The following is an 8647-nucleotide window of genomic DNA, read 5'->3' on the forward strand; positions in this document are numbered from 1 at the left end:
GTTACGATGGCAAAGGGGCGGGGAGGGCGGGGCTGGAGAGCCCGATAAGGGTGGGCGGGGCGCGTGGGTGGCGAGTGGTGGGGGTTTGGGGGATGATGAAATGGAGGGCGGGGGTGGGGGGATGAGGGGGAGGGAGGGGAGTTGATGGTGAAAGGGGGTGGGGGTTGAGACCCCCCCCCCCGAGAGCGAGCGGTGAGGGATAGGGGGGGGGGCACAGAGCGGCGCGGTTTGTCGGGGTGGAGCTGATAAGAAGGGGGGGGGGGGTAGAGGTCACGCGCGTCTTGAGCAACTCTGGGGGCGGGGGGGCTGACGTCACCCAGGTGCTTGCTCACTCGCCCCCTCACGCCGGGGGCGTCCCCCCGCGCTTTGCTGATTTGCGCTCAGCGAGACGGAGATGGTGAGGGAGGGGGGGCGGGAGGGGAGGGAGTGAGGGGGTCAGCGATGGGGGAGGGAGGGGCACGGGGGGAGTTCACGTGCTCGAGGGGTCCCGGGGATGAGAGGTGGGTGGAGGGGGGCTTAGAGAGGGGGGAGAGGGATGGGAGGGGACGAGAGGGAAGACAAAGACGCGTGGGGGAGCAGGTGAGAGAAGGGTGGGAAAGAGGAAAGGGGGGTAGGTGAAGGGAGAGAGAGAGGGGTGAAGTTGAGAGGGAAAGCGGTAGGGAGTGGACACGGGGGGAGGGAGGGGGGCAGAGACGACCAAGAAGGGGAGAGAGGACGTGGGGGGGGGGGTGAAAGTGAGGAGAACGTGGGGGGGGGTGCATGTGAGGAGGGGTGGGGGGGGGGTCGTGAGAGAGTAGCGAGAGGGGGGGGGGAGGCGCCTGGCACCCGACAGTGAGAACCCCGCTCGCCGCCATTCTCAGCCACAGGGAGAAGAATCGGGAGATGGGGGGCGGGGGAGCGGAAGGGAGAGGGGATGAGCCCCCATTAAGGGGGTTCCGCTGGGTGGGGGTTCGGGGGTGCGGAGATCTGGGGTATCGATTGAGGGACCGGTGACCGGGGTCCAGGAATGCGGGGGGTTTGGATCCCGGGGAAGGGGTCAGGAGGTGGGGACTGGGGTCTTGGGCGCCTTGTTGGGGGTCCGTGGAGATTCTGGGGCTCTGGGGGTTATTTCAGGCGACTCGGAGTCACCTGTGGAGACGAAGGCTGAGCCGGGGCTGGCGGGAGGCGAGAGGATGATGGAGACGCCACGACGCCTCTCTCGGGCGCAGGGCTTCGGTGGAGCCCCGTGGGACACCCACCCCCCAGCGGCAGCTCGCCCCTGCCGTGGGACGATGAAGGTGTCCTGTGGATGTTGCAACGACCGATCAATGGGGTCACGACCCCCAATCAAGAGGTCACAGCGCCAGGTCAATGGGTCATGGACGTGCAGGTCGGGTGAGTGGCCGTGATGATGACGACGACGATTCCACTTGCTTAGCGAGGAGCGCCTCACTGAGTCTCGTGACTTTCTCACGAGGCTCCTGCCAAGTTATCGCAGGAGGGGGGCGATATCGCTGCTGCTGTGTGATCCCGACTGAGTGATTTTTGTCACTTTTGTGGAGGTTTTGTTTTTGTCCAACACCGGTGACATCGCATGTCGGGGTGTTCTCGCTCTGGCTGGAAACCAGAGGTCCTGGAGGAGGCGCAGGCAGGCCAAGGGGAGAGAGAGAACTACAGACTGCACACAGAGAGGCGCCCGACTCAGCCTCTCTCCTTGCTGCGAGGCACTGCGGTTTTTATTGCACCACCAGCCTGCCAGTCACATGTTGCTGCTGCTGCTGAACTTGATGGTGCTGATGGTGCTGCTGATCGTGCTGCTGATCGTGATGCTGCTGCTGCCCTTGATGGTGCTGACGCTGCTGATCGTGATGAGAGATTCCCTCGATCAGTCGCGATCCAAGTTACACGAATCATCGCGCACTGCCGGGGGCAGGGCGGGGGCGTGGGTGAGGGGGGTTAGGGGGGAGTGGGGACGGCAGAGAGAGAGAGGACAACGGTGACCGATGTTTAGAGAATCGCCGGACAACAACAACAACAACGCGTAGCGGTACAACCCGTATTCAACCCAGTGCCAATCCACTGCTGGATGAGTCAAGACATCTCCACGCCCCGTGTTGCTCATCGGTGTTGTTTGAGCATACTTCACCACGCTGGTCAATGCAGGCCACATGTTTTTGCCCGACCTTTTGGAAAATGCCCATCTCTCTGCTGTTTATGAAGAAGGGCCGTTGTCCGAAACGTCGCCTATTTTGTTTGTTTCATTTATTGTAGAGCCCCCCCCCCCCCGCTGTAGTTGAGAAACGCGTTGAGTGGTTGTTGTTGACGTTTGGTTGTGCACCACTGCCAACGCAGCATCACAACAACAACAACGTCTGGATCAATGACAAACATCACGTACAAAAATACGCTTCAGAGCTTTTGTCAAGCCACTGCTGGATGAAGGCCTCCCCGCGCCAGTGTGGGTCGTGGGGGGCTATATGACCATACTTCACCACGCTGGTCAGTGCCAGTTGGGGACGGCGAGAGTAACGTAGAAGTCCAGTACAACAATGGATCTGTTGCTGCGGACGCGACGGCAGCGGCGCTGTCACCGCTAAGTGGAGCCTCCCTGGAAAAGTAAATTGCTTGATTATTGTGGTAATTAGCGGTGCGGTGGGAATGCGGCGGGGGGTGGGGATATGGGGGAGGGGTGGGAGAGGAGGGTAAGCAGTGGCCAGTCTCTGGGAGTGGCAGTGATGATGGTGGTGTAGATTCGCTGATGATGATGCTGCTGCTGGGCTATAGAGGACGGGGCTGATGATGATGTAAGGAGAGAAAATGTGTGGCAGGAGGTCGCCCCCCCCCCCTGTGGAGCGAGGGGGAGGGGCGGTGGGCTCGAGGAGGGCCTCGCGGGGGGGGGGGGTCTGATGGCTCCGCACAGATGCGCGTGCGATCCTCACATCCTGACTCGGCGTCTCCCACGAGTGACAGTCGGAACAGTCAAGAGATCAAAGCATCAACAGCATCATCAACAGAAGAAGTATCATCATCAGCAGCATCGTCAACAGAAGAAGTATCATCATCAGCATTGGAATTATCAGCAGAAGTATGATCAGCCGCAGAAATATCATAAGCAGTGGGATTATCATCGGCAGCAACATGAATCATCGTAATGAACATCATCCAATCAGAATCATCACCATGAACATCATCCAATCATGAATCATCATAATAAACATCATCCAAACATGTGTAGTGATTCACTTCTGAGACATTATTTTAGGAAGCAACAACGTTTATTCTACACTACTCGCCTTTAGCCCGTCCCAGGACGGGTGTATTGCAGTAAATCTGAAACTTGCAACCGAAAAGCAGACCGCGACGTGATATCCATTGCATCAATTCGTGTGCACTTTGCAAGGGCGTGGTGACACACCTGTAGACAGCCCTGATTCAGCCTCGGGGCTTCCCTTTTATGCCCCTCAGCGTGGCCTGGCTCCGCCCTCGGGCACGCCCCCTTCGAGAACCTTCAAGAAGGTCCTGGGCTGACCTCCACGTGCCACCTGCCCGGCTCCGCCCTTAACCACGCCCCTCCTGGAACCCTCCAGAAGGTCCTGGGCCATGCTCCCCGTGTCCCCTCGGTCATCTTTGCCCTACATCCTTCACCCCGGCCCATCACGTTCTTTGCCAGCCGGCCGGAGTGACGTGTCCCCATGTGCCCCTCTCCGCCAGCAGCCAGCACCACGCACCCTAGCGACCCACTGCGTGGCATTACCTGCTGTGCTGGCTGCTACACCCATATTTCCTTATTCTATTGTACCAGCGCTACGCGCCGTAGTGATCCATTCCATGTCACTCCACATGTATCATCAAATGAACATCATCCAAACATGAATCATCATAATGAACATCATCCAAACATGAATCATCATAATGAACATCATCCAAACATGAATCATCATAATGAACATCATCCAAACATGAATCATCATAATCCGTAATTATTAGCATCATCATCATTATCCCTACGAGGTCGACACAGGGAGATGAATTCGAATCACTCTGTGTGGATATTAAGTGGTCAATCTATGGAATTGCTTGCACCCGCCATGGGAGTGTGGAATTTCCACGACTGGCTGATAGCCCATGAAGATGAGATGGTGGTGGTTCCGTCCCGCGCTCGCGTGAGCTGCAGCTCGATTTCAAAACCCCGACTGGATCCCTCGGAACCAGGACTGGATCTACAAACCTGGTATGGATATCAAAACTCGGCGTGGATCCTAAAATTTGGATTGGATCTCAAAACCCGTCCTGAATCGCGAAACGCCGCTCGTACTTCAGCCAACTCGGTCGACTCGAGTTGCACTTGCTGGATCACAAAACCTGGCATGGAGTATATAATTGCGGATTGGATTCCTCAACCCCACCTGCACCACTATCTATGTCGAACCTCTCCAACAGTGCGAATCGTAGGTGCGGAGGGTAACGACAAACTAAACACTCAGCCTGGACTGGCTCACAAATCGCGGCCTGAATCTCAAAACTTGACCTGGATGTCACAACCGGACTGGACGATGAAAAATGCGGCCTGGATTTCAAAATCCAAGCCGCATTTTTCATGGTTATTCTGACCCTTCTCATCGTTTTCTCTGCTGCCCCCCCTACTCCGCGCCCCACTCCCCGCTCATTCCGCAGTGGCTGTAATGGATGATCAGTTGGCGCTGAGCGGAGCTCATTAAGGGCTAATTGACCAGGCGCTGCTAAGGACTCTTCTCTCTTCAAAGGCTCGCCATGCGGGGGGAGGGGCTCGGGGGGGGGGGGTCAGTGTGGTCGGGTTTCAGCGGGGAGGACATCACAAGTATAAAGATCCCCCGTGTAGCCCTAACAGCCAGTTCGGGCAAGTGCTGTTGGCGAGCGCATAGAAAGGCCGCCTCGACACACGAGGGGGTTGGTGGCCAGTACCATCCCCGGCCGCCTTTGTCTCCCACCGCACCAGGTACTCACTGGACTCCACGACCCGCTCGAGTCCGAGCAGTGGAGTCGCCGCACACCGAGGCCCCCCCCCCGACCCCCCCCCCCGAGCCCCCACCCTCCCCCCGAGGCCCCCCCCCCGACCCCCCCTCCCCCCCCCTCCCCCCGAGGCCCCCCCCCCATCCCCCCGAGGCCCCCCTCCCGAGGCCCCCCCCCCTCCCCCCCCGCAGTGAGAAGACGCGTGGCCTGCGCTGGAAGACGTTGAATGTAGAGGGTATCGTGACGATGTTGTAATGTGAGGAGGGGCGTCATGCCCAAGTCATGTCACCCTGGGCGTGTGCTCGCCACCCCCTCCCCCCCCAGTTGAGGAGTTGCGTAACAGGAATCGAGGGATGTGATGGCTCGAGCCAACAGAAACATGCGTCTTGATTGTTTGGATAATTATTTTTGCTACTTTAAATTTCCACACGATGATAACATGTCGCTTCCGAAGCTAATAGCTCAGGGGGGGCCCATACCTGGTAAAATAAAAATAGTTGAGTTTTATTTGTATATTTTATAAAGCGATGTGTTTACCTTCCCTCTGCTCTATCGTGTGTGTGTGTTGTGTGTTGTTGTAATGTGCTGACCCGGCCCTACTGGACATCTGTGAAAAAGAGCTTTATAGCTCATCGGATTCCTCCGGTAAAAATACAGATTCTGATTCTATCCCACACTCACAACTCACCGCGCCCCTCCTGCACCTTCTCCTCCGAGCTCTGCTTTTACCACGTGAATAAAATTATTCTGTTTAATGTTATCGAAAGGATCTGTGTAAAAAAATTACCTTTCGTTTATGTGGACAGACAAATATGGGAAGGAAGCACATGTCTGATGCATTGTGTTGCTGGCGTTGTCCAGGACCACGCCGATTTGTTTGCGCAGCGCAGCCGAAGGAGTGAGAGTGAAGATGCGGGCAAGGAGTGGGAGGGTCGTCACGTCGCTGGGTCGTGAGAGGTGTCGGCGGTGGATGAGGAAGGCCTGGGACAAGCACCCCCCCCCCCCCCCCCAGTGTGGCAGGACCCTCCTGACCCAAAGAGTCTTGAGACTCGTCGACGTTTTTCTGGGTAAAATGACGCCGTTATTACCAACAATAACAACAACAAGCAGCAGCAGTAGTAGCAGCAGCAGCCCCCTCCCTCTGTTCGTGGGGGGTCTGGAGTAGTGGGGTCGCTAGGGGGGTCCCTATGCATTGGGGAGTGGGACCCCCCATGGCTCTGGAGTGGGATGGGGGGGGGGGTCCTGGGAACGCACGTGGGCACGCGGCGGGGTGTTGATGCAGCTGCGGCAGGGAGCGCCGTGTCCAGGCAATTAGCGAGCAATTAATTGCCAATCAACTCTGATTGGTCAAAGCACCCGTAACGCCCAGAGCTCTCCAGCTCTGCTTTGATGATGATGATGGTGGTGCATGGCGGTGCTGCTGGTGATGGTTGTGGTTATTTTGGTGGTGGTTGTGGTGATGGTTGGGTTGTTGGTGGAGCCCTGACCTCATTAGCCACCCGCTGCCTTTAGCAACAAGAAAAGCAAACAGCGAGGAAGCCGGGAAGGAGCCGCGTGGCCATTGGGAGCGAGGAGCGACTTGGGGCGAGGAGCGACTTGGGGCGAATGCTTCCCGGCTTCAGATATCCACCCCCAGCCATCATAACCACCACCATCATCAGAAGGAGCAGCAGGCATGCTCACTCCACTGCTGGATAGAGGCCCACCCGCCGTGGTCGATCGTGCGATGTAGTAATCCGCCAGCGCCTCGACCAACCAAGCCATGTCGCCGTTTTCTGCTGCGCGAGTTCTGGCGGCTGCGCTGCTGTGCGGCGCCGTGCTGCGTTTGGGTGGTCGCGGCGTTCGGCACTATGTCCGACGTTTCGCGCCACGTGCTGGGAGCTTCTTCAGGGATTGCATTCAGAAGCTTCTGGAGGAACTAAAGGCGTGTGTGTGTATGAGTTTATGCCCAAGAAGAGTGTTTTAGAATGTTACGTCTCTTTTTGGGAGCGTTGCTGTTTTAACTGCCACCAGACCTGTCATGGTCATGATCATGATCCTCTCCACTGCTGGATGAAGGCCTCCCCACGCCGTCGCCATCTCTCACAATCCATCTACATCACTGTCGCTCCGTCTCCGCTCGGAGCGTCCTCAAGGCGTGGATCCTCCTTGTGGCTGCCACTCTCCGCCGTGAGTCTCCACCACGGGCCACCACCACTGCGCCGTCTCCCCCCCCACGTCTCCCCTCCACGCCTTCCCCTCTCTGGCTCGGAGTGCAATTCCAATCGTGCTTCTTTGCGCACTTCCACATACTTTAAGTCGGAGGGGGGGAGGGGTATTTGAATAAATAAATAAAATATATTTTCTTAACAGTCATTGCTCGCTTGATGTATGAATGTAAACACCGATCATGCGAGGAATGGGCGCTAATTAAGAGCAGGCCGCGTGCTCCGGGTGATGAATTTCCCTCCTTTTGCTGCCAATCCGTTCCGAGTCTCGACCACCGCCCACTGTTCCGGAGCGCTGAGTCGCGCGCACGTGCGTGACGGCTGTTCTGTCACTTAATACGGAGCCCCCTGCCTCCCCCAGCTCGCCATACACGTGCAGAGCGGATATAATTAGGGTGCAATTGTGTGTGTGTGTAGTGCTTGTCTGTGTGTTGTGTGGGCCGTCATAGGTGCTCGCTAAGAGCACTTGCCCCGACAGTCTCTGCAGCCTGTACGGGATACCTTTGCCTATTTGTTTTTCTGTGGGTGTGTCGGTATGTGTCGGTATGTGTCGGTGTGTGGAGGCTGGGGGGTGTTTATTCGGGGAGGTAGGGGGGGTGGTGCGATTCGTTTTAGTGTTGGGTGTGGGGTGTTTTTTTGTGGGGAGCGGTGGCGCAGTGGTTAACGCACGCTGCTCACAGCCAATATAGGTGACGCATGTCTGAATCGGTCCTGGAGATCCCCTAGGTCGAGTCAGCCTTAAATGAGTACCTAGCGCCTTGTGTAAACATCGCCACTGGAGAGACAAATACGGCCGGGCATGGTGCTGGACACCCACCCCGTTGTGTGCCCTGACGGTCTTCATAGGTGCTGCTCGCGAAAAGCACTTGCCTCAACAGTCTGATAAAGGCTACACGGGGGAGCTTTGTGTTGGCGTGTGGATTTGAGGCGTACGAGTCATCAGGCGCGTGCAGTGTGCCACTAAATGTGCACTTGGCCGCAAGATCACGATGGACGTGACACGCTCCTACCTCGCGCAAATCTTCCACAAGGCAGAGTCCGGTCCCGAGTTTGCGGTCAACTTTCCTAGTTAACGGGAGTCAGCTGGGGCCAATCGATGGAGGTTTGGCAGCCCGTGTCCAAGCAGTGCACTGCCGTGTGCGCACAGCGTGGTGGTGGCCACGCTGCACGTGGCCTGTCACCCAGCACCGTGGAGGCAGCAGCGAGGGTTGGTGGATCACGCACAGATGGGGTGTGAAGCTGCCCATGCCGAGGGTGGGTGTCGAGGATGTGCCGTGTCTTGGCTCGTTAGTCAGAAGGCGGTACAGCAAGTGGGATAGTCGCCAGCTGTTTATTCCGTCTGTGCGGGGAGAGGCGTGGGGTTATCTCCCGGCTCCTTCCCACGTGAAGAATAATAAACACGACTCATCATTCATTGGATGAACAACATCGTAAAATAAACACCCAATGTGGCAGCAGCAGCAGCAGCAGCC

Source organism: Lampetra fluviatilis, chromosome 20, assembly GCF_964198595.1.
Source record: "Lampetra fluviatilis chromosome 20, kcLamFluv1.1, whole genome shotgun sequence".
Classification (NCBI taxonomy): Eukaryota; Metazoa; Chordata; class Hyperoartia; order Petromyzontiformes; family Petromyzontidae; genus Lampetra; species Lampetra fluviatilis.